This window comes from Silurus aristotelis (assembly GCF_946808225.1).
Source record: "Silurus aristotelis genome assembly, chromosome: 4".
In the NCBI taxonomy this organism is placed as follows: domain Eukaryota; kingdom Metazoa; phylum Chordata; class Actinopteri; order Siluriformes; family Siluridae; genus Silurus; species Silurus aristotelis.
The window spans coordinates 14,638,016-14,665,287 of NC_139577.1; the positions used below are offsets into that span (position 1 = coordinate 14,638,016).

The following is a 27,272-nucleotide window of genomic DNA, read 5'->3' on the forward strand; positions in this document are numbered from 1 at the left end:
AGCAGTTTTACACATCTAAGGTTTACATTCTTCACAAAGAAAGATAAATCAGGCCAAGGTTAAAACAGTAAAATATGAATGTCCAGATCAATCTTTCTTTGTATCACATGGTAATCAATTGTGCTAATACCCTTGACATTTGTGATGATAGTCCTTTGTTTGCAGACAGTTATAACAAAACGATCACTGTCTGTATTTTATTACGTCATGTAGCTTAAAGCTGTTAATAAGTAGAGAGCGAGCATGCTGGAGTAATTCAGATCTCTCTCATTCTATTAGGTTTCCACCCACTGCAGCACTGCAGGAAACATCCTGCCAACCACCAAAAAAAAAAAAGAGATTCATTTAGATTCATTTTAGAATTTAGATTCATTTTAAATGCTTTAAAACTTTTTTCTGGAATGTATTAGCTTCACTTCCCATCCTCTGCCTAACCCCCACAGCAGTGACTATACACACCAAGTATGACATCATGAACAATGATTAAGAAAGAAATCAAATCATGAGACAGCAGAAAGGTCATAGGCATAAAAGCCCTCAGATAAATGACAGGTTTCCAGTTTTGACATCAGAGAGAATTTAAACAAACGGGAAGAAAAAGTGAGTAAAAGAGTGTGTGCAATTTAAACCTAATTGAATATTGTGCTGCCTATAATGACTTCAGTGCACCCCATCCTTTTTCTCTATGTTTATGGATTTATGTGAATCTTTAACATGGTACAGTCTCTAGATTTAGATTGTGTAGAGAAGAATACATGTTAGTGTTTCTTTAATTGCTAATCTGCCAAATCGATTTTAGACCTGTTGTAGTTAACAATACAAGTAAACATTTACATGTCAGCTCATACGTATTTCAAACAGATGAATGAATGAAGGAATGAATGAATTGGGAGTAAGAAGACTCCCAATTGGGAGTAAATATAAAAAAAAAACGCTTGTATCTAAACTGTTTACACATATGCATTTGCTGTATCTGTACATCCAAATAGTACATTGTGCAACATTAATTTTGATGTGTAGCAATCTCAGCATTATGCTGCTCAAAGAACACCCCAGACCTCAGGGTAAGATTGCACACAAGCTTGTTATTTAGGTTCATGACCTTGGCTTGGTAATCAGCAATTCTACGGTATGTAAGTCGTTTCTTGAAACAAGTAGTACTGCAGATTTCCAGCTTGCTCACTGCTTTCTGTGTTATCTTTACTCTGCTCACAGCCACACACACGTACACACACACATTCACACACAGCTCAACTCTCTGACAGAGGGAGAGATCACATGAATATACAGTATGTGGGACAAAAGGGCTCAGGTGTGCCATGTTAGACATTATACCTCTAGCTTGTCCTCAAATACCCCTCCCCATCGGCAGACACGTGCTAAATCACACCCCACCAGCTACATAGTGATTTGTTGGCTACAGATTTGTGCTGGAGGTTTTGAAGTCTACTTCAGAGGAAGAATCTGCTTTTCTCAACTACCACACAAACAACCACTATGTCCCCTTTGATGGTTAAATCTTGCTAAAAGACCCTGTTGAAAATTTGTAACAATAAAAAAGACCTTTTTTAATTAACTCAAACTAATCTTTAGTTTTTTAATGCTAAAATATTTTTAATGCCAGGGTTCTCTTTTCCAGTTTTTAATGGTTCATTATATGGTTTATATTCTGTTGTGTTCACAGAAAGGCTTTGATTGTGAATCATAACCCCTTAATGAACCAATTTGGATAAACAAATAAATGCATTTTTAAGAAAGTAAATACTATTTCATTTTGTTATTAGAACAGCAGAATAAACATCCACTGGCAATTTTTTGTTGAGAAATAAGTTTCTCAAAATAGTTGTTTTCTTAAGCCCCGTGTACCCTACAGCATCAAAGTGTGCCAAATTCCTCAGGGGAATGATCCTGGAGTCCAAAAAATCACTGCAAATCTCATGATACCTGAAACTGCTGATGCTAACCTCTTGCCATCATGTAAAACTAAACAGCTGCTTCAAAGCATAGAAAACATCACTGTGTGTTTTCAAACTAGTTTAGTATTGAAAAGAATGACAAGTACTTAACTGTGGCACAAAACCATGCACATGTCAGATTAGCTGCTACATTGCATAAGTGACAAGGAAAGATGGAGCGTTAACAATATATACTACGAGTGACAACATTTTAAATAAGAAAAAACGCAAGAAGGAGAGATTAAAATACTGGAATAAATAAAAATAGAAACAGAACAATGGAATAGCAGTAGTCACTTTACTTTATGTTGGAGTACCTTAGATTCCTCTTGTAGGTTGGTGTAGGTGATTTATTTATTTAATGATATGCAAATTGCAAAAAAATATCAATAACAAAATGATAAATGATCACATGAAAATTTTTATTAAATGTTATTAAATAGATTCAATTCAAGTCAAGTTTATTTCTATAGTGCTTTTCACAACAGACATTGTCTCAAAGCAGCTTTACAGAATTTGTGTATTTACCACTAATGAGCAGCCATGGCGACTGTGTCAAGAAAAAACTCCCTTAGATGTTATGAGGAAGAAACCTTGAGAGGAACCAGACTCAAAAGGGGAACCCATCTTCATTTGCTTAATATCAAGAGTGTGATTATAAATCTTTAAATTGTAAAGATACACCTTTCTAAAAAAAAAAAAAAAAAAAAAAAAACAGCATTGCTGATTTAAAAACCAACTTTACTGCTACGTTATTTCTGCTACATTAACCTTCAAATGTTTAGATGAGGCTCTAAATCAGATTCAAGTCCACTTCCCACGTTCTATTGAGAAAATGGTATCCATATCCTTGCCTCCTTTGTTCATCCATCTCTGCTGACCTCTTGGTCAGCAGGATCATCACTCTATGTCATAGTGACTAATGAACATTGATAGCCTTCCAAGAGGACACTGGGTAATCCCTGGAGCACACTGAGGAGACAGCAATCAATAGGCACTGCTTAATAACTGTCCCTCTCTTCAACTACACAATCTGATGACTGTTTGGCAATCCAGCAGTATGACACAAGTTTGTGTCCCCTTTTTACCTTTCATGGCAACCAGGCTGAATGATTTATGATTTAAGAATTACAAACTTTTTTTTAAATAGTGTGCACAATAATGTGGGCTCATGTCTGACACCTTGTCTAGATTTAATTAAACCACAAGGGTAAAACATGTACAAAATATAGATTTGATCCTCTAAACATAGGATTACAAAATACCTCTGAATGTCAGTGTGTGTGAGCATGGTGACTGGTGTCCCATCTGTGCTGCATTCATGCCTTATGTCCTTATTGAATTTACAATTACTGTGACCAGGATATAAGAGTTTTTGAAGATGAATGACTGACAAGATGAATGATTAAAATGTTGACTTCTTTAGAATATTGAATCCATTTATCTCATGCAGTCATGCAGACTTAAACTAAACTCTTCTCAGCCTTATGCACTTTCCCAGCCAACCTATTAAAACAGTATAATATTAATAATTAATCTATTACAGGGGTTCCCAAACATTTTCTGCAAATCTAAGCCTTCATCCGATATACATAAATGTAAGATTTCAACACTTTATAACATGGAGCCTGGTTTTACTTATCATATGACTTTGGGGGCACCTCTGGAAGATTAAATATAGTCTTCACCAAAAAACAAGATTTATAACTTAATGCTGTTGTTGAGATTGTTGTCATGAGCTGTGCCTTAACTCGGGAACTTTGACCTGACATTCGAAAGTGAACTGATATTTTTTTTAGGTTTCATGACAGCTAAGATCATTTAAAATACTAAACCATACCAAACTATAAAAAGAAAACTGGTGGTTGTTCATAGTACTCGTGGTATAGAACAGTACTTAAATATGCAATTTGAAATTTGCCATTTTTATTTCAGTATTCCAATTCTATTGAAGCATTTTAGTATATATTATTTATTAAATAATAATCTCTTTATGAATCATGTATAACATAAAATGTCTATATATTAGCACACAAATGTTCCTCTGATAAAATTTTAAAAATAAATGAATTTAACAAAAGTGGAGATTGAATTGTTTTTCTTTTGTAAATTAAATGACCCCTTGATTGACAACCACATAACACATAATATATATACTGTACAACCCAGTTGTGTGCCGTGCATTCGGTACTTGGGTTTTTAGTGGGGACTTACCTGACTTACTCCACCTCTTAATACCACCATCACGTCGCAATCATAGAAACCATCAATACTATACAAAAACGCAATATAACAACGCGAAGAGAGACCCTTTCTCGGGCTAAGACAAGCTAGCTAGCTTTGGGCTTGGCCGACCTCTTCTCATGATGTCTAGCTTTTCTTGAAAATGGATTTTTAAATATGTCCAAGACCAAATACATTTCTCTTCCTCCATAGGCATAAAAAGGTCTAACTCAGATGTATTAATGTGTGCAACGTGCTACGGACGTGTTTTGCCAGTTGAACTTGGCTGTAACAGTTTCCCTCTGACCAACCAATCAGAAGATTAAAAAATGTTGACGCTATTCTGGCCCGTGAGGTGAAATTGAAATCTGATTGGTTAAAAAAACAGATTTATTTCTTATAAAGACCAAGGTAAAAAGGCCAGCAGTACTGACTTTGAAAGCCGTGGGCAGATTAGATTGACATGGCAGCACATAGAGGCTGAAATCTGATTGGACAAAAAAACTTACATCCACATACACGTACTGGAAGCAGTGCAGCCAAGAGAAATGCTGCTGAATAAACTGTTGGGAATAAATAAAGACAATCTTATGAAACAAATATAAGAATTTATGTTGTAAATATGTCAGTGCTTCTGATAGAGTTTAGGCCAGCAGAGAAGGCTTTGCTGGCCCTAATAGCCCACCACTGGTACAACCAGAGGTAGGCCACAACAGCAAGCACAGGTTGACACTAGTGGTTCCAACTGTATTGTGTAGACATTGCTGTTTCTGTGGAACATGTAGATACAGCTGAAAAATAAAACATCTATATATTACAATTAATACAAGGAAAAGGAAACTAAAGCGTGGCTGCAAATATTTATGCAAAATTTCAATGTATGATAAGTTTGATATTAATTTATACCTGCATGTTTAGGTTCTCTATAAAGTGTAAGTAGTGTTAAGTGTTTGTGCCCTGGGCCAATAGCACACATTGTTTGAAGTTAGGCAATAAAACAGTTTTGTACTTTAATCCACTTTTTAATCTATATTTATCTATTGCTGTTTTCATTACGATCCAGCCGTGTACAATCTCTATATTGGCCTTATTCCTGGCTATACCTCACTAATTCAACCAATACCGTCTGAAACAGAAAGTGTTCCAGAGAAGGGTGACTAATTCACTTAGCTAACTGTCTACTCCTAATCTAAGCAATCTATACAATCTATTTCTTGGTGTCTGCATTGACTGCCTGTAAAATTGACTTTATAGAATAAATAAAACAAGACAAGGAAATGAAATTAAAGCTCTGGAAAATGAATTGTTTTGTAATTGCCAACTATCCAACAGCTGACTGCTCCTCCATATGTGTGTACATGTCTTTACAGTTGTCTTAGGTGTCTTGTACACAGGTCATTTGCTGCTGTGAAAAGAGGTCAAGGAACATTGGAGCTGATAAATAAAACAACTGCTGTTTGGTACCGACATGCACAAGCTTGCTGTGGCCAGGACGAACACACAGCCTTTATTACCTCTGTCAGCACAACAGCCCCTGTGTACATGTGCAATGAAACTTTTAGATTAAGGCTAATTAATAAAGTCAAGTGTTGCAAATGCGCAAGATCAAGCTAAAATTGATATTTTCAAAAGTCTGAATGCTTTTTAAGAAGAATATTAAGAAGACACAATTCTAAAAACCTAAATTGGCCATCTGAACAGGATTAAATAACAACAAAAGATGTATTATTTACAGTGTTTGTCATGGGACATAATAAGAGTTTCTATCTTGAGTAATTTGTCTGCGGAAAAACCTAAACTTAGTTATGCACCTTTGCAGTAAGTCAAATAAGATAATTTCAGACTTGATCTCACCAGCTGGAGGAAAAGACTCAAGCAACTCACAAGAAGAAACAAAATCACTAGAGAGACACATCGCATTAAACAGACAGAAATGGAGTCTCAGGGAATCAGAGACTGAAAAGGTATCACCAGTTCCACAAACCCTAAGTGAACTCAACCAAAGTGCAAGTACAGACTGATATACTATGCTCAAAAAGGTAGAGGCTATCAGTTAGATAATAATCCTGGCACTCTACACCTTACATCCTTCAGAGTAATCATGTCACTGTACATTTCTTAATTTCAAAACCTTTTCCTGAGTACATTAAATCTCTCACTACACTAAAACCACTGTATACAGGTCCTACAATTCATGTTCCTTCTTCTATTTATTCTGTAGCATATTTAAGCATGCCCCACATTGGGTAAAATTGCCAACTGCCTCAACCAAGTTAGATGCCTTTCCTACTACAACAGTGCAGCATTCAATGTCTTTTAATAGGTTGACTTGAAAACCTGCATGCACACCAGCTATATGTGGAAAGATTTGGATACCCCTGTCCTAGACCATGTGCTCAACCACCTTTTTAGTTTCTAGTATTCCATACACAGTCTTGTAGGTGGCCATGCCCATCTCACTGAGCAGTTTATATACTAATTGGTTCTAGACTATTGGTTCTAAAGCTACCAAGTGCCTACAAATTAGCACAAGCTTACATGCATGACTCAACTCTATACACAACCACATTGCAAGCGCTCCAGAATAAATATGGCAAACCTCGCCAACTTGTACAGAGTGAACATGAAGCTATATTGAACTTTCCACCAGTCAGTAGAGAATGCTAAAGCATTTGATAACTGTGCACTCTCAATAGATGATCTTGTGGGCATGCTTTGTGGCTACGAACTGAAATGTGGCTCACATGTGGACAGACCTTTAGTCAAACTGCCAGCTAGTTACCATGTTGGGTTTGTTGAACGTTGTATAAGTAGTGGTATCACAGGTACAGACAAAACATACACTCTGTTGGACCTATCAGCTTAGCTTCAGTTTAAATCACAAACTAAATGCATCTCTGGCAGAGTTCATGAATTCAGTCATGTGGGCCTATAATCTACCCTCTGTTCATATCAACAATTCATATCTTTTGTAATGCCTCAGAACGTGTATATGGTTCCGTCTATGAGTGTACATGTCTTTACAGTTGTTTTAGGTGTCTTGTACACAGGTCATGTGCTGCTGTGAAGAGAGGTCAAGGAATATTGGAGCTGATAAATATAACAACAACTGCTGTTTGGTACAGACATGCCTAAGCTTGCTGTGGCCAGGGTGAACACACAGCCTTTATTACCTCTGTCAGCACAACAGCCCCTGTGTACATGTGGGTGTCTATGCGATGACACTTTTAGATTAAGGCTAATTAATAAAGTCTTGTGTTCTTCAGACTGTGTGTGTATAAAAACCTAAGCAAAGCAAAAAATAGATTTCTGTAAGACACACACCAATTTTCTTGCACTAAGCTTTTTCTCTGTCCCCTGTGACAGTGATTTTTTAGCATAGATTTTATTAAATTCTTTAAAAAGATTTTTTAGCATAGACTACTTCAAGTGTTGTGAATATGCAAGATCAAGCTAAAACAGATATTTAAGGAAGCCTGTATGCCTTTTAAGAAGCTTTTTTAAGAAACACAATTCTTAAAACCTAAATTGGCCATCTGAACAGGATTAAATAACAACAAAAGATGTATTATTTACAATTTGTCTGCAAACAAACCTTAACTCAGTTATGCACCTTTACAGTAAGTCAAATAAGATGATTTCAGACAGGCATATGGTTCTGTCGCTTATCTTAAAACTGAGGACCAGAAACAGTTCAATGTGGCCTTGCAAGGTCCAGAGTGGCTTCTTGCAAACAGGTCTCTATGTATCGCTTGGATCTTTGTGCTTTCAGGAGAACAAATGGCAAAGTTTATCAGTAAAGGTCTTTCTTTTCCTTCAAGTGATATAATTCTGTGGACTGATTCAACCCCAGTGCCAAGCTGGATGAGATCAGACCAATGCTGTTACAAAATTTTTGTTGAAACACACATATCTAAGATCTAGGATGTGACTTAAGTGACAAATTGGCAATGTCAATAAAGCAGATAACCCAGCCGATGAGCTTACCAACATTCCAATACATGGCCATCTCTAAGAGGATAGTGATGAATTAAGAAAGCAATGCTATAGCTGACAAACTACAACTGTGGATACAAGTTCAGTGGAGTAGCTTTCCAGATGAGGTGCACATGCTGACCAAAGCTGTCTAGCTTCACTTTCCACTGAGTATAATCAAACACTTCGGTTGATCAGTGTTGGAGGGGGCCCCTTCGAGCTGAGGACCTAGATCCTGACACTATTCATCCAATAATGCTAGAACCTAAACATCATATTACAATGCCCCTAATCAAAGAAAATGACCACCAGCTTCTCCATCCAGGTCGAGAGCCGGTCTTAGGTGAGTTCAGATACAAATACTGGATCCTGCATGGCGGAGTATACATTAAGCATGTCAGAAATGGAGAACAAGTCCTCTTATTCCAAAGATGGCAGAATTGCCCCCTCATGACTACGGCTGTACAAACCAGGTTTTTGGTCCACTGGTACAGACTATTTCGGCCCATTCACTATTAATATAGACAGACGCACAGAGAAACACTGGGGCACCATGTTCAAATTTATGACAACACGTTATATACATTTTGATATGTTAGAGAGCATGGTCAAGTCAAGTCAAGAAGCTTTTATTGTCATTTCAACCATATATAGCTGACGCAGTACACAGTGAAATAAAACAACTTTCCTCCTGAACCTTGGTGTTACATAAAACAACAATCACAGAAAACAAAGGGCCAAGGACTAGTAAGTGTCCTCGCCACATAAAGTGCATCGTGTGCAACCTGGTGCAAACAGTGCAATGACAACACAAGACAGTACAGGACAGTGCAAGACAACACAAGACAGTGTAAGACAAATACACAAACCACAAAATAGCGCCGCCAGTGTACCTGTTGTATATTGCACACTGCGGTGTGTAAAAGAGAGATCATGAGATACTGCCACAAACTTTAGAGGAGGTGCCACTAAACTCCAGAAGGCCTCTGCAGAGTTAGAGGTTCCACTTAAAAACCACCTAGCTGGTCAGAAAATTACCTTCTAGTTTAACCCTCCAAATGCTCCACATTTTGTAATAAAATGAGAAATATGACAGTTCTTCAGGTAGTCTTGGGCAATCTAACAGTGACTAAACCAGTCTTTAGACTCTTCTAAAGTACTATTGGAAGTGGAGGGAATAATCAACTCTAAGCCACTTGGATGTTGCCGACCCAGACCTTGTCACATAAAATCTATTGCTAATAAGTCATTGTGATGCATCACTCCCATAAGCAATCTACTCATCTAGTGATCTATTAGGGAGACTGTGATGGCAATACAGCCCGATTATAGCTGATCACTTTTTGGTTAATCATTTGCCATTATCTACTAAGCTCATATCGTAATGATATTTGATACACAGTTTCCCCAAGCATTGTGGCCTATAGGCAGAGTAATTAAAACATATGCAGAAGTAGAAATTAGACAAAAGGCAAAATTATCTTTGGCCTGTTGCCCGGTTAGTTAAGTTGCCATCATGGAAGGATGAGGAAGAAAATAACTAATACTGAGACCTTCCAATTTAACTACGAACTTAGATACAGGCAGTCCCCGACTTATGATGAAAATGCTTCATGATGACACCATCAGAACTTAAAAATATCATGTCAGGAGATGGCATGGTCACCTAAAGTCTTTTTAAATTCTAAAGAATTTTGTCTGTACAGTATGGGCTAGCATACTGTAATTTGTTAATATTTTGACAAATTGCAGTACATAATTTAGCAAAACAGAGCAATTTACAGTACCATAATGTATAAACTTTAACACAAGGCAGGAGATGCATACAACCTGGCAACGTTCCAATGTATCATATAGCATATGTTTGCCTGCTGCATGAAAATTTTCATATTTTTTTACAATTTTATCATAGGTTTATCTTCATAGTAAGATCTAGGGTTAGGGTTAGGGGACTACCCCTACTAAATTTGGTGGCGGCAATGTAGGAAAGCCCTTCTGTTTAATTGTATTTTTACGCTTCACCACTAGAGGTGGTGTGTCTTTCATCATACATATCTTTTCACTCTTGTTCACATTCACCTTTGCATTTAAGAACATGTGCATTGCACAAGCGAGGCCACGGTGAGCATCAAATCTTTAAAGCTGTGTGCGTTCGTGAAGAAAATACCACACAAACAATTCAACACCCACGCACATAAATACCCATATACCTTTGTACCTACTTACTTGCTCACAGACATGACCTGTATCAATGTACCCACCTCATCAATATAGTTGTGTGAATAAAACTCTTCAAGCACTTACTCTCTAAAGGGAGTCACCTGTCTTCAAGGACTACCTGAACCTTCCAGAGGCAAAGCATCTTCATACAAACTAATATTGCAGAAAAAACAGTAAAAAGGGCAACATTATTTCTCCAGTGTTGCATGCGAGCATTTGTAGAACTTGCTGAATACAAATTGATTGCTCTAATAACATTCTCTTTTAGCTAGAATCCATGTCATGCAGAATCCAAGACCTGTGCATAACTTCTTAACTTCTGGCTAGAATTTCTAAAGACATTTATAAGCATTATGTAAGGAATGAAATAGCACAAGGCATGCTGTTAAAGGAAAATAACCACTGATGGTTATTACAGGGTTATATTGTATATATATATATTTTTTTTTTGTCTTGACTTTTTTCTTTCTGTTTTTTTAATTTTATTTATTTTTTTGCTCTTACATCCTAGTGATTTGCAAACAATTTAAGATAGTTTACATGCATTGTGCATTATATTATGTAACATTATAATGATTGGTAGATTGTATTTTTACTTCATTGCTATTCGTGCGTACATTTTCCAAGCAGCTGGTGCCGTACCAGCGTATTTTTATTTTGGCAAAACTTTACTTTTAATTTGTAAATTAGACTTTTTATTCCATTACATATCAGTAATGATCTTTGATACTTTCAAATAAATAACAAAATTGTGTTCAATAATAATGTTCTATTATTTTAAGCTCAAATGCTAAAAGAGTACTTTTACTAAATAATATTTAAGCAGGGGATTTTGTATTTACCCAAGTTCAGGAATAGTCGATGATCTAGCACTGAATATACTAAATATAGTAGTAATTTTTTCCATTAGCCTTTAGCCAATGCAGGGTCTCTTGTACCTTTATAACTCCCTCCATGAATGCTAAAGCGATTTCTGAAACTAAACATGTAATCATATTAATGAATAATTAATAGCACATTTTTTTAATCCAGTTATTATTAACCCTAAATTATGTGAAGCATTTGCCATACAAGCTGCTCGCATTGATATAATGATTATAATTTCAAAGCAAATATTCCTGCAAACAAATGTTTCTAAAACTGTAACATTCAGAAAACATCATATAAATCAGAACTATATGATAACTTTGCTCTGTCCTGTTCTTTTTGTTGCAGTTCTTTTATGCCATGAATTGTCTTGTCCTGTATTTATAGTAGAATATATATATATATATATATATATATATATATATATATATATATATATATATATATATATATATATATATATATATATATATATATATATATATATATACATACACTGTAGAGTACTCAAAGCATGCAAAAAATGTCTGTCATACTGTGCTCTCCTTAGTTCATTTTGTTTTCTTGCAATACCAAACAGGAGCACCAGACAAAAAAAAAAATCATCATTAAAATCCTGCAAAAAAATTTAGTTTTCTTAGAAGGTGTTACCTAACGTCTAGATTCCAGACAAAAAAATTATTGCCTCAATTCCACACATTGATACTTAACTGATTATTTTCCTCTGTGATCTTGAAATGATATGCATGGCTGTTTATTAACCTCTTTGCATGCAGCTCATGCAGTGCTTATTCTTTATTTTGTTCACACTGAGAATAGAGATTTATGCTGTATTGTCTTAGAGTAAACGTCAAATTGCAACAAATAGCCCACTGAATGTCTCTTGTTGAGAACATTAGGGGAAAACTAGCTTTATTATGTTGCATGTCATAATAATAGTCTACATGGCTCATGACAAGTTCACCCACCCCTCCATTTTCAAAAGTCATTAGAAACCAATCAGCTCAAAGAGTTTAGTTGAACTGCTCATTAAGAGCCAATCAGTCAAGTGTGTTTAGTCTCGCCACCCACGGACTGTGCTGAATGTGGAGTCTGATTGTTCATTGCTCCATCAGTCTTTACTCTTTTAAAAAGTAGGTAAGAGAACAATGTGGCCCCACCACATCATAAATGGTATATTGCAAGCCTGTATGTACATATATGTCATTGCATATCTGTAAACATTTAGACTGTGAATAGGTTTTCAGCTATAAGGTACAAGTTATGACCTACAAGTCAATGACGGTTATGTTCTTTTTGTTTATGCAGTTTCAATTTCTGAGAAAAGTAATAGACATCCAAATATATATATATATATATATATATATATATATATATATATATATATATATATATATATATATATATATATATATATATATACAGTGAGGAAAATAAGTATTTGAACACCCTGCTATTTTGCAAGTTCTCCCACTTAGAAATCATGGAGGGGTCTAAAATTGTCATCGTAGGTGCATGTCCACTGTGAGAGACATAATCTAAAAAAAAAATCCAGAAATCACAATATATTATTTTTAAACTATTTATTTGTATGATACAGCTGCAAATAAGTATTTGAACACCTGTCTATCAGCTAGAATTCTGACCCTCAAAGACCTGTTAGTCTGCCTTTAAAATGTCCACCTCCACTACATTTATTATCCTAAATTAGATGCACCTTTTTGAGGTCGTTAGCTGCAGAAAGACACCTGTCCACCCCATACAATCTGTAAGAATCCAACTACTAACATGGCCAAGACCAAAGAGCTGTCCAAAGACACTAGAGACAAAATTTTACACCTTCACAAGGCTGGAAAGGGCTACAAGGAAATTGCCAAGCAGCTTGGTGAAAAAAGGTCCACTGTTGGAGCAATCATTAGTCAAAATCATGACTGTCAATCTCCCTCGGACTGGGGCTCCATGCAATATCTCACCTTGTGGGGTCTCAATGATCCTAAGGAAGGTGATAAATCAGCCCAGAACTACATGGGAGGAGCTGGTCAATGACCTGAAAAGAGCTGGGACCACCGTTTCCAAGGTTACTGTTGGTAATACACTAAGACGTCATGGTTTAAAATCATGCATGGCACGGAAGGTTCCCCTGCCAATGACCATTTGGATGATCCAGAGGAGTCATGGGAGAAAGTCATGTGGTCAGATGAGACCAAAATAGAACTTTTGGGTCATAATTCCACTAAACGTGTTTGGAGGAAGAAGAATGATGAGTACCATCCCAAGCACACCATCCCTACTGTGAAGCATGGGGGTGGTAGCATCAGGCTTTGGGGGTGTTTTTCTGCACATGGGACAGGGTTACTGCACTGTATTAAAGAGAGGATGACCGGGGCCATGTATTGCGAGATTTTAGGGAACAACCTCCTCCCCTCAGTTAGAGCATTGAAGATGGGTCGAGGCGGGGTCTTCCAACATGACAATGACCCGAAGCACACAGCCAGGATAACCAAGAAGTGGCTCTGTAAGAAGCATATCAAGGTTCTGGCATGGCCTAGCCAGTCTCCAGACCTAAACCCAATAGAGAATCTTTGGAGGGAGCTCAAACTCCATGTTTCTCAGCCACAGGCCAGAAACCTGACTGATCTAGAGAAGATCTGTGTGGAGGAGTGGGCCAAAATCACTCATACAGTGTGTGCAAACCTGGTGAAAAACTACAGGAAATGTTTGACCTCTAAAATTGCAAACAAAGGCTACTGTACCAAATATTCACATTGACTTTCTCAGGTGTTCAAATACTTATTTGCAGCTGTATCATACAAATAAATAGTTTAAAAATCATATTTTGTGATTTCTGGATTTTTTTTTTTTTTTAGATAATGTCTCTCACAGTGGACATGCACCTACGATGACAATTTCAGACCCCTCCATGATTTCTAAGTGGGAGAACTTGCAAAGTAGCAGGGTGTTCAAATACTTATTTTCCTCACTGTATATATAATTATTATTACTGTTTCCATTAGTAAACTCTGATTGCATGACATTCCTTATTGGTTGAACATATAATATTGTTCGATAGTAACATTTTGTCTTTTAACCCAGCCATTAGGGGGGCACAAGCCAGTGTACTCTTAGTGCCGGTCCCAAGCCCGGGTAAATGGGGAGGGTTGCGTTAGGAAGGGCATCCAGCGTAAAACATGTGCCAAATCAAATATGCGGATCACAAATGAGAATTTCATACCGGATCGGTCGAGGCCCGGGTTAACAACGACCGCCACAGGTATCGTTAGCCGACAGGGTACCGGTGGAAATTGGGCTACTGTTGGCCGAAGGAGGAGAAGGAGAGGAGGAAGGCGTCTACAGAGACGGCAGGAAAAGGAGCAGTGTAGGAGAGTAGAGGTTCGGGTTGGTACTTTAAATGTTGGTACTATGACGGGTAAAGGGAGAGAGATAGCTGATATGATGGAGAGGAGAAAGGTAGATGTGTTGTGTGTTCAGGAGACCAAGTGGAAAGGGAGTAAGGCCAGGAACATTGGAGGTGGGTTTAAACTGTTTTATCATGGTGTGGATGGGAAGAGAAATGGTGTAGGGGTGATTCTGAAGGAAGAGTACAGTAAGAGTGTAGTGGAGGTGAAGAGAGTTTCTGATAGGGTGATGATCGTGAAGGTGGAAGTTGAAGGGATGATGATAAATGTCATCAGTGCCTATGCTCCACAAGTTGGCTGTGAGATGGAGGAGAAGGAAAGATTCTGGAGTGAATTAGATGAAGTGGTAGATGGTGTACCTAGGAAAGAACGATTGGTGATTGGGGCAGACTTTAATGGGCATGTAGGTGAAGGGAACAGAGGTGATGAGGAGGTGATGGGTAGGTATGGTTTTAAGGAGAGGAATGTGGAAGGGCAGATGGTGGTAGATTTTGCTAAAAGGATGGAAATGGCAGTGGTGAACACGTATTTTAAGAAGAAGGAGGATCATAGGGTGACATATAAGAGTGGAGGAAGGTGCACACAGGTGGATTATCTTCTGTGTAGGAGATGCAACCTGAAGGAGATTGGAGACTGTAAGGTGTTGGCGGGGGACAGTGTAGCTAGACAGCATCGAATGGTGGTCTGTAGGATGGTTTTGGAGGCGAAGAAGAAGAGGAGGAAAGTAAGGTTTGAAAGAAGAATAAGATGGTGGAAACTGAAGGAGGAAGAGTGTAGTGTGAGGTTCAGGGAAGAGGTCAGACAGGGGCTTGGTGGTGGTGAAGAGGTGCCGGATGATTGGGCAACTACCGCAGGAGTGATGAGGGAGGCAGCTAGAAAAGTACTTGGTGTGACATCTGGAAATAGAAAGCAAGACAAGGAGACGTGGTGGTGGAATGAGGAAGTGCAGGAGAGCATTAGGGGAAAGAGATTGGCAAAACAGAAGTGGGATCGACAGAGTGATGAGAAAAGTAGGCAGGAGTACAAGGAGATGCGGCAGCAGGTTAAAAGGGATGTGGCGAAAGCCAAGGAAAAGGCATATGAGGAACTGTATAAGAGGTTGGACACTAAGGAAGGAGAAAAGGATTTATACCGATTGGCCAAGCAGAGGGACCGAGCTGGGAAGGATGTACTGCAAGTTAGAGCAATAAAGGATGGAGAGGGAAATGTGTTGACTAGTGAGGAGAGTGTGTTGAGAAGATGGAGGGAGTATTTTGAGCAGCTGATGAATGAGGAAAATCAGAGAGAGAGAAGGTTGGAGGATGTGGAGTTGGTGAAGCAGGATGTAGATAGGATTAGTAAGGAGGAAGTGAGAGCAGCGATTAAGAGGATGAAGAATGGAAAGTCGGTTGGACCAGATGACATACCGGTAGAAGCGTGGAGATGTTTAGGAGAGATGGCAGTGGAGTTTTTAACCAGATTGTTTAACAGGATTCTGGAAGGGGAGAGGATGCCTGAGGAATGGAGAAGGAGTGTGCTGGTACCGATCTTTAAGCATAAGGGAGATGTGCAAACCTGCAGTAACTACAGGGGAATTAAGTTGATCAGTCACACCATGAAGTTATGGGAAAGAGTAGTGGAAGCCAGGCTGAGAGAAGAGGTGACCATCTGTGAGCAACAGTATGGTTTCATGCCGAGGAAGAGCACCACAGATGCCTTATTTGCTTTGAGGATGTTGATGGAGAAGTATAGAGAAGGACAGAAGGAGCTGCATTGTGTATTTGTGGATTTAGAGAAAGCGTACGACAGGGTGCCGAGAGAGGAGTTGTGGTATTGTATGAGGAAGTCAGGTGTGTCAGAGAAGTATTTGAGGGTGGTGCAGGACATGTATGAGGACAGTGTGACGGCAGTAAAGTGTGCAGTAGGTACGACAGACTGGTTCAGGGTGAAGGTTGGACTACATCAAGGATCGGCCCTGAGCCCTTTCCTGTTTGCAGTGGTGATGGACAGGTTGACGGACGAGGTCAGACAGGAGTCTCCCTGGACTATGATGTTTGCAGATGATATTGTGATTTGTGGTGAGAGTAGAGAGCAGGTTGAGAAGAGCCTGGAGAGGTGGAGATATGCGCTTGAGAGAAGGGGAATGAAAGTCAGTAGGAGTAAGACAGAGTACATGTGTGTGAATGAGAGGGAGGGCAGTGGAGTGATGCGGTTGCAGGGTGAAAAGGTGAAGAAGGTGGAGGAGTTCAGGTACCTGGGGTCAACAGTGCAAAGTAATGGAGAGTGTGTTAGGGAAGTAAAGAAAAGAGTGCAGGCAGGGTGGAGTGGGTGGAGAAGAGTGACAGGAGTGATTTGTGATAGAAGAGTATCTGCAAGAATGAAAGGGAAAGTTTATAGGACTGTGGTGAGACCTGCGATGTTGTATGGATTAGAGACAGTGGCATTGAGTAAAAGACAGGAGGTGGAGCTGGAGGTAGCAGAGCTGAAGATGTTGAGGTTTTCGTTGGGAGTGACGAGGATGGACAAGATTAGAAATGAGTTTATTAGAGGGACAGCACATGTAGGATGTTGTGGTGACAAGGTGAGGGAGGCGAGATTGAGATGGTTTGGACATGTGCAGAGAAGGGACATGAATTATATTGGTAGAAAAATGCTGAAGATGGAGCCACCAGGTAGGAGGAAAAGAGGAAGGCCAAGGAGGAGGTTCATGGATGTGGTGAGGGAAGACATGCAGGTAGTTGGTGTAAAAGAGGCAGATATAGAGGACAGGGTGGTATGGAGACGGATGATCCGCTGTGGCGACCCCTAATGGGAGCAGCCGAAAGAAAAAGAAGAAGAAGAAGTAACATTTTGTCTTTTATATAGTCCTGTGTTGCGTGTTTTATTCCAATACCAATTTCCTTTGTAATGAAGAAATTATGTACAGTTTAAGTATGGGAGGCATGCACTGATTCACCTGTTGTATGTGGTGTGAATAAAGATACAGGGTAAAATCTGGGTGTAGTTTTGAGTCAGAGCATTTTCCAGAGAGAGTATTTTGGACATTGTGACCTGGTTCGAAGGGATTATTCTGGGATTGCACATAGTGTATTTATTCTTGTATTACCCCTCTTTTTTTTGGAAGCGGATGCCCCGCTTGCATGCACCTCAACCAAGGTGCAGTTGCACCCCTGCTGTTACAGATGCAGTATATTTATCTGTGACAGCGTAGCAGATCACTTAAATAAAGTAAAACAATGCTCAGCTTATAAGCCTTATTATTTATTTGCTGGTGAATGTGGCATATCTATAATTAGTGTTAATTATAGTTTGTAAATAATTTTTGGAGGTAAACCATAAGTGATCTTTAAGATATTGTTATGTGTTATTAAGGTATTACCATACATACCAAAAGTATAAAAGATAATATTGATGGCACCAACAAGGAAATCAAAAATTTTTTTGTGTTTTTCGAAGTATACTGAATAGTGTGTCTTGCTTAAATACGACGGTGTTGTAGTGCCACGTAAAAAAGTCATAATATTTTGAGAAAAAAGTTAAACTTCTGAGAATAAAGTCGTAGCAAAGCGAAGTGGAAATATTTTAAGAATAGAGCAAAAATTACAAAAATAAAGTAGTAGCAGGACCCTGGCTGAATCACTGGCGACATCTGAGACGTTGAGCATGCCGGTGTTCACCTCCACAAGGATCAATTTCTTTGATCATCATCCTCATACTCTCCTGAGAAACAACATATCCTCTTTAAATAGCATGCAAATGTAACCATCAATATCCATCAGACTGCACAGAAGAGGCAATTTCTTCAATGTCTGTCTACTTTTTCTTTTCTAAATAACTTAAGTTTCCTACATAACCGCTGCAGTGTCCATTTAATAAATATAACCTTGTCCTGATGCGCAAAAAGACCAAGAATTTCCTTCGGATTTCCTAAATCCTAACCTTAAAAATGATTAAACCAAATTCTGCACATTCATTTTATGCAAAACAGTGCAACTTAAAATATTACCACCTAATCTCGTATTGGTTTGACTTTATTCTCAAAATTTCGACTTTACTCTCGAAATATTTCTACTTTAATCTCTTTTTTATTTTTTAAATGGCACTAAAACACTTTCGTACTTAAGAGATGTGGTTTTTATGATTTTTAATAACACCTTGAGGATGGGTTCCCCTTTGATTCTGGTTCCTCTCAAGGTTTCTTCCTGATACCATTTAGGGAAATTTTTCTTTGCCATAGTCACCCCAGACTCACTGGAAATAAATACATATAGTTCATTTATTTGAATTTTTGTTCTATAATTCTCACATTCTGTAAAGCTGTTTTGAGATAATGTCCACTGTAAAAAGCTCTATAGAAATAAACAAACAAACAAACAAAAAAGATGTATACTACTGGGCAAAAGAAATTGGGCGATGGCAAAAGAGCAAAATATTAGACTTTAACAACAAGTCAGTGTTAAGGAAATTAGCAAAGGTACAGTAGTGATAAAGATTTAAAAAAATATGAAAATAGGTAAAATTCTAACTAAGATCTTATTGGGTGTTTTTCAATTTTTTTTAAGATGCTGATAACAAGCTCGTAAATAAAACCAGGATTGATAGCACAGGAAATTATCTATAGCATTTTGTTGCTAATTTTATGAACAATGATTTGTTGTTAACACTATTAAAAGATTAATATTTTACCATTTTGGGCTTGGCCTATTTTATTTGCCCAAGAGTGTAGTTAGAGAAAAAATGGGAGTCTTTTTAGCACACACATACACACATACACACATTCGAACACTGAAAAACCCCCAAGAAGCTGGAAGACCTTGCATTGTTCATCAGTATTCCTGTGGCTGCTACGCACTCACACACACAGAGCCCAGCTGCGGGACCTCACACTGTTCATTTGTATTCTTGTGACTGGTTGAGCTGCACTCAATGCGAGACCGCCCCTCCATTCCCTCTGCACCAGCAGCCCACACCTTTCTAACAAGAACACTCACCACATACAAGGTGGCAGGTCTCTTCTTCCATCCTATACAGATGAAATCACTCTAGACAATTCGCGGGCCTCTCATTTGCCCTTTCTCTGTGCCAGATACGGACCACAGAAGCAGCAGTTCCTTCTACCGAGTAATTGTTCCGGCAGTATAATTGCACTTTAACAAAAGACAGCAAAATGACGAGCTGTTAACATAATGAGCAGCTCTGATGCCTCCTCCAGCGATCACTTTTCTTCTAACCTGGTCCACAAGGGTATGCAGGTGACAGAGTCTTTATATTTTTTTCCCTCACTTTGTGTAAACCTAAAGACTTAATTTCTCCTTTTTTCTTTATTACTCATGCTTAATGTTTTTGTCTTAAAATAAACTTATTTTGTTTCAGACAAAGCCAGTGTAAAATGTTTATTCAGAAATCTCACTGATAAAGGGCACATTTATATGTAAAGCGTAATTAAGCTGAACAATGAAACAACAGATCCAAGCATAAAATAACTATTCTATAAATATTCAAAAGAACTATATAAGGAACACATACCAGATACCCGTCATGTTTAAGGGAACATTAATACCTGCTGTACCATCATGCTGCATGTTTTTTAAATTGGCAGACTAATATTTGGTGAAGCATCTGCAGGAGAGAATAACAGCACTGAGCCTTTGCCTGTAATGTCTAACAAGGTTGATGACACTTGTAGAGAGCATTTTTGAACAATCCTCCATGCAGAACATTTTATGCTCTTTTATATTCTTAGCTTTGTGCACTTGGGTGCCCCTTTTCATTTCTGACCACAGGTTTTCAATAAAGTTCAAAAGCAGAGACTGAAATAGTCATGCTGATTTCTATGTGCCTTCAACCACTTCTCTGCTGATTATGGGTGTATGTGTATAAGCCTTATCTTGTTAAAACATTCATCTTTTGCCAACTCATAACCACCTATAAGAGCTAAAACATCCTCTTACTTAGAGGAATTTAATATGCTAATAATCTCAAAAGAGCCTGGATCACTAGCCACAAAATATCCTCAAAGCATCAGTGATCTACATCCATAATTAACAGTGGTTGTGCAAGCATTTACTTATATTTGAGCCACTGACAATCACCAAGCATTGTATTTTGACCAAAGAAAACCCCAAAAACCTGTTATCTTTGGGTAGCTTTTCACCACTGTTACTATCCTCCACACTGTGGAGGTTGGGTAGTTCACTCATGCACCCAATTCCAGCCAAACTTTGCAATGTTCCAAACAAATGAATACAGATAAGACATAAAGACATTTGCATTTCTGCTCATTTTTAACTGCTATTGTAGTTTTTTTGTTACTTATCAGATAAAAAAAACCCCCATCTTTCTCTTTTGTGTTAAAAGCTACTTAAGTTCTACAAGATAACGGATGGCCAAGGTATTTTTTTATTTGGCCCATTTTATCACAAAATAAATTTTGCAAATGTATTAAAACGGAAAAAACTTAAATATCACACTGCCATAAGTAATCAGACCACTTAGAGATTACAGCCTCAAGTCTTTTTGGATCTGATGCAACAACCTTAGAGTATCTGTATTTCCTGCCATTTATCTCTGCAGGTCCTCTCACACTCTGTCAGGTTTGGGACCATTAGTAGACAGCCATTTTCTGTTTTCTCCAGAGATGTTTGACTGGGGTCAAGTCTGGGTTCTGGCTGAACCACTCCATACAAACTCCTGCATTGTCTTGACAATGTGCTAAGGGTCATTGTCCTGTTAAAAGTAGAATCAGCTGTCTGAAATCCTGAGCGCTCTAGGCCAGGTTTTCATTAAAGCTACCTCTGCATTTTGCTGCATCCATCTACCCCAGTGCCTTCTGCTAATATAACTTCTCAAAAACCTAATGCTACCACACCCATACTAAACCTTGGGAATGGTATGCGTATTTGATGAGCGGTGCCTGGTTTGTTCCACACATGATGACATTTCAAAATGGAATTTGTCTTGAACTAAAGTGAGGTTTCTGGACTGCCACTCTGCCATAAAACCCAAATGGTGGAGTGTTACAATAGTAGTTGACCTCCAGCAAGTTTATCCTATCTCCACACATGATCTCTAGCGCTCAAGCAAAATAACTTTGACTTATCTCCCCCGACTACTCTAGATAGAGTCCTAGTTGTTCTAAAAATTCTTCCATTTTAGAATTTTACAGGGCACTCTGTTAGTGAAAACATTCAATGCAGCAGACGGTTTGCAGCCTTCCCCAGATCTATGTCTTGACACTATCCTGTCTTTAAAATCTGCAGCCAATCTCTTTAACTATTTGACCTGTTTTTTTTTTTTTTTTTTTTTTTTATGACGTGAATTTTCAATTGTGTGCTTTTCCAATCAATTGAATTTGCCCAAAAAATGGTCAGACATTTTATTTGTTATAGAAACTATCTAAATACTTTTCAATGTGATATATATATATTTGAACACCCTGCTATTTTGCAGGTCTCCCACTTAGAAATCATGGAGGGGTCTGAAATTTTCATCGTAGGTGCATGTCCACTGTGAGAGACATAATCTAAAAAAAAAAAATCCAGAAATCACAATATATGATTTTTAAACTATTTATTTGTATGATACAGCTGCAAATAAGTATTTGAACACCTGTCTATCAGCTAGAATTCTGACCCTCAAAGACCTGTTAGTCCGCCTTTAAAATGTCCACCTCCACTACATTTATTATCCTAAATTAGATGCACCTGTTTGAGGTCGTTAGCTGCATAAAGACACCTGTCCACCCCATACAATCAGTAAGAATCCAACTACTAACATGGCCAAGACCAAAGAGCTGTCCAAAGACACTAGAGACAAAATTGTACACCTCCACAAGGCTGGAAAGGGCTACGGGGAAATTGCCAAGCAGCTTGGTGAAAAAAGGTCCACTGTTGGAGCAATCATTAGAAAATGGAAGAAGCTAAACATGACTGTCAATCTCCCTCGGACTGGGGCTCCATGCAATATCTCACCTCGTGGGGTCTCAATGATCCTAAGGAAGGTGATAAATCAGCCCAGAACTACACGGGAGGAGCTGGTCAATGACCTGAAAAGAGCTGGGACCACCGTTTCCAAGGTTACTGTTGGTAATACACTAAGATGTCATGGTTTGAAATCATGCATGGCACGGAAGGTTCCCCTGCTTAAACCAGCACATGTCCAGGCACGTCTTAAGTTTGCCAATGACCATTTGGATGATCCAGAGGAGTCATGGGAGAAAGTCATGTGGTCAGATGAGACCATGCGACTGCACTGTATTAAGGAGAGGATGACCGGGGCGACGTATTGCGAGATTTTGGGGAACAACCTCCTCCCCTCAGTTAGAGCTTTGAAGATGGGTCGAGGCTGGGTCTTCCAACATGACAATGACTCAAAGCACACAGCCAGGATAACCAAGGAGTGGCTCTGTAAGAAGCATATCAAGGTTCTGGCGTGGTCTAGCCAGTCTCCAGACCTAAACCCAATAGAGAATCTTTGGAGGGACAGGAGACAGGCCAGAAACCTGACTGATCTAGAGAATCTGTGTGGAGGAGTGGGCCACTCCTGCAGTGTGTGCAAACCTGGTGAAAAACAACAGGAAACGTTTGACCTCTGTAATTGCAAACAAAGGCTACTGTACCAAATATTAACATTGACTTTCTCAGGTGTTCAAATACTTATTTGCAGCTGTATCATACAAATAAATAGTTTAAAAGTTATACATTGTGATTTTTGGATTTATTTTTTTAGATTATGTCTCTCACAGTGGACATGCACCTACGATGACAATTTCAGACCCCTCCATGATTTCAAAGTGGGAGAACTTGCAAAATAGCAGGGTGTTCAAATACTTATTTTCCTCACTGTATATACAGTATATATTGCATAGTTATGGACAAATCTGGTTTTTGCTTGGTCATTTTGCATATATAGTGTATATTTTTTGCCCAATGAAAAAAAAAGCTAGTGTATATACTGTAAGTATCAATGGATTACCATCTGGAATAAAATGGTCTACCTAAAATAAACAAACTAAATAAATACATTCTATATATATAACCATTTAATTGGATTTTTGTGGTAAATGTTACATGTAAAATACACATGCACCTCAAACACAGAGGGGGTGTAGTCTATTATATAAGAAAGCAGAGGTTAATTAGCAGTTGGATGAAGTTAGCAGAATGTGGGCAGAGTAGAGAAGGGGGAGGAAAGACATTGTCTTCATTAAACATGGTGAGATATGAATTAATATTCCAGCAAGCTCAAGCTCACAAAATGTATGGCTAAAATAATTATTTAATGCTCAAAAGATTACAATACTAAGTAAACATTATTATCTTATAGTAACATGGTATCAAAATCACTGGTGGAAAAAGTACTGATAATATTACTTATGAGAAAATATATAATGTCTCATGCCTAGTACTCACTAAAACGTTGAAGTACCCAGCCAAAAAGGCACATCATATTTAAATAAACTGTGTTAAAAATGTTAATGTAGTTTTAAATATTTTTATTTGAAAGAAGCTTTTATTACACAAGTGTTATAAACTACACCATTTTGCCTGGAAACAGCATTCAATCTAATGTAGGTTTGCTGGTCATGTGCATGACTAATGCTGCATATTTTGATAATGATTTAAATTATTCAGAAGTAAAAATATAATTTAAAGAGCCAATAATAACTTAATTAAACATTTTCAATTAACATTAGTGAATTAACAAAACTTGCCTCAACATAAATTTTTTAATTAGACAGACTTCTTGTCTAATTAAACCAATTAATTAAAAATACAAACTATTTCAGTAAGAATAAGTATTCCATTACAAGTTTTTTAATGCCCCAAAAAAATTATATTAATTAAGTATCGTATCTAAGCCCTTTTATTAACATATGTCTAAAGTGATGTGCTTTTAGATAGCTGTTTAGAGAGCACAGAAATTTACATCTGGCATTTTGAATGGGTCTCCAGTGACCACTTGTGATTGGATTTTATACATCATACAGTATGCACTGGAGGAAGACTGACATTTATTACATCAGTCTTCCATTGCATTTGTTTCCAGGCAGAAATGTCCTGCCAATAATTTCGGAATGGCCTCAAACAAAATGAACTTGAGAGCTATCACTTTTTTTGCCATGCTAAAGGGCGGATACAGTCTGGCTGCTTGCTTTGAGTGATTTTTGTCTTATGTTTGTTTAACTGTGTTCAAGATGATATCACTAACCGAAAGTTGACAGATTTCTCAAGCCCATCTACCCTTCAAGAGACACATCTTTTTCTTTGCCTTTGAGCAGAACCAAGTATTTCAATGTATTTCTAACATTCAAACATTATTAAATCTATAATTCCCCTTTGCCTCTCTCAACTTTGCAATATATATTACAACAGATATAACTCTATTTATCATAGACACACTGTTTGCCCTTATACTGTGCTATTTTGTACAATGTATTACATTTAATTTAGATTATTTGCTTTAAAAAAAAACAAGATCTTGGCCTATTTTTAAACTAGCCCAATCAGGCAACCCTGCTATTAACTGTCCGACCTGCTCCTCCTCCTCCATTGAAAATGTTTAAAATGTGAACAGTGGACAAAAAACATTTTCTAATTCTGATTTATATTAGCAGTTTTTGTAGTTGTATTTTAACCTACATTAAATAATTGATCAATCATTGGTGTTTTAAAATAAGTAATTCAAATTTCATCTGAAATGTATTGGATTTGTGAATTAAGACTTTACATACATAGATTAATATCCGTTTAATGGATTGTATAAATGAGGGTTTCTGCCAAACCTGCCCCTATGGACAAACCATGACCGTGCAAATGTTTTGATCTACTAACCAAATGTATACATCAGTGTGAAATGAGCTTTATGTGAGAAGATTTAAACATTCAGTGTGATTTCCAATCAGTCTCACAATCATTATGCATTTTCCAGCTAGGGAAATGACCCAGTTGCTTTAGCTGGTCCTTTGTTATTGTTTTGGATGCATAGAGATTTGCATTCACACTTCTGGGTTCACACTCAAAAAGTTTTGTAGTCATATGAGTCCCAGAGCATCTATAAAAGTTTTTTGATGGGCAATGCATACCTGATAAACACTGGCACTGTCCATAGTGCTGTCCCAGTATATACATTAATGTTAGATGTGAACAGGTTCAAAGCACAATTACTCAAGCATTTTGCACCCCTGGTTACAAACAGAAATACATTTGTATTTGGAATGCATTTATCCTGGCCAGTTATTGAATTTAGTCATAAATGCATTTATTGCAAATATACATTTACAATCATTGAACTTGGGCTGCCATTCTAACAGAGGTGTCTGCAAAAAGTGGCAAAGAATAAGGCAAACTAAAATTCACATATCACTAAAATTAAATCAATAGATGTTATCTGTGGATGTAAAGTGATATGAACTAAAGCTAAATGGCAACTTTAGAGCCTTGAAAGCTGTTGCTTGCAGTTAATTGATTGTTGTAGCTAATGTCACCATTGATTTTCTTCAATTAGATCAGGGGTTTTTAATATTAATAAATTCATCAATGTAAAAATCTCCTCCCGTGGTTCGATGTGCATTTGCTGTTTTTTTTTTTTATTTGCCAATTGACAAGGCTATCTTTTATCCAATAGACCAGCAACAAAATCTTTGAAACCATCTAAGTGGAACATGTACTATGTTTATGTCGTGCTTGTGGGAAAAGTAATTCATATGTTTACACATCTCATAAGTTTAAAGGTCACAGAGTTGGAACAACATTTACTGCTATAATAAGTGACAAGCCACGTGTGTGTGTGTGTGTGTGTGTGTGTGTGTGTGTGTGTGTGTGTGTGTGTGTGTGTGTGTGTGTGTGTTTAAGTATTATGAAATAAAACATGTGTGTATCACTGATTAGACAAGGTGTGCCTGGGGTGGTCGAACAGGTTTTGGGCTCCAGCCTCTCACGGCTGTAAACTGCAGCCCATCCCCAGACAAACTGCTTTACCTTAAAGCAAAACATTTCACCCACATATGCTTAAGTGGTACAAATGTGGCTTAAAGAGAGCTTTGACACCTTCTGTGTGTTAAGATTGCAGGTTAGGATAAGCACTAATTAATCTTTCCAATGTACATGGGAAAAAACAGGAAATGATGTACAGGCAACTATGAAAGCTGTGTACATAGAGCAAATAAAGGGTTTTACTACTTATATTGTAACGGTCTCATATGCCACCTCGAACACCGTGTGAACAAGAGATCGTGCATGCACGCACCTGTTTTCATGATGAGGACACTTACATAACCCTGTTATTACAATTCTATGTTGCATTTAGAGTAATGCAGCAAGTTTCTCATGCTTCTTCTAAAGAACAGTGCTATCATTATGCAGGATTCTTTTTTGGCCACTGTTTAAATACACCTCATGTGTAAAAATCAATTGTCTAATTTTAATTTTGAGAAAATAAAAGTTTAATTGAGTCTGAGGTTGGATTCCCTTTACCTAAAAATGCAGTGTACCCTTTCAAAGGAATTTCCTTCCACTGAGACTGAAATATCTAACGCCATCTTAAAATGTAGACAGTAATAGCTGCGTTCCATCTTTAATTGAGCTAAATTACTAAATTATAGGTTAAAACAAATAATTCATATATTTTTTTCCAGCTC

The 27,272-nt window shown here is 37.7% G+C and overlaps 1 protein-coding gene across 3 annotated transcripts in view; it reads right to left on the bottom strand.

Annotated features, from left to right (window-relative positions):
• Positions 1-27,272, bottom strand: part of gfra4a (GDNF family receptor alpha 4a) — a 112,712-nt gene that overhangs the window by 84,298 nt on the left and 1,142 nt on the right. The window lies entirely within an intron of this gene.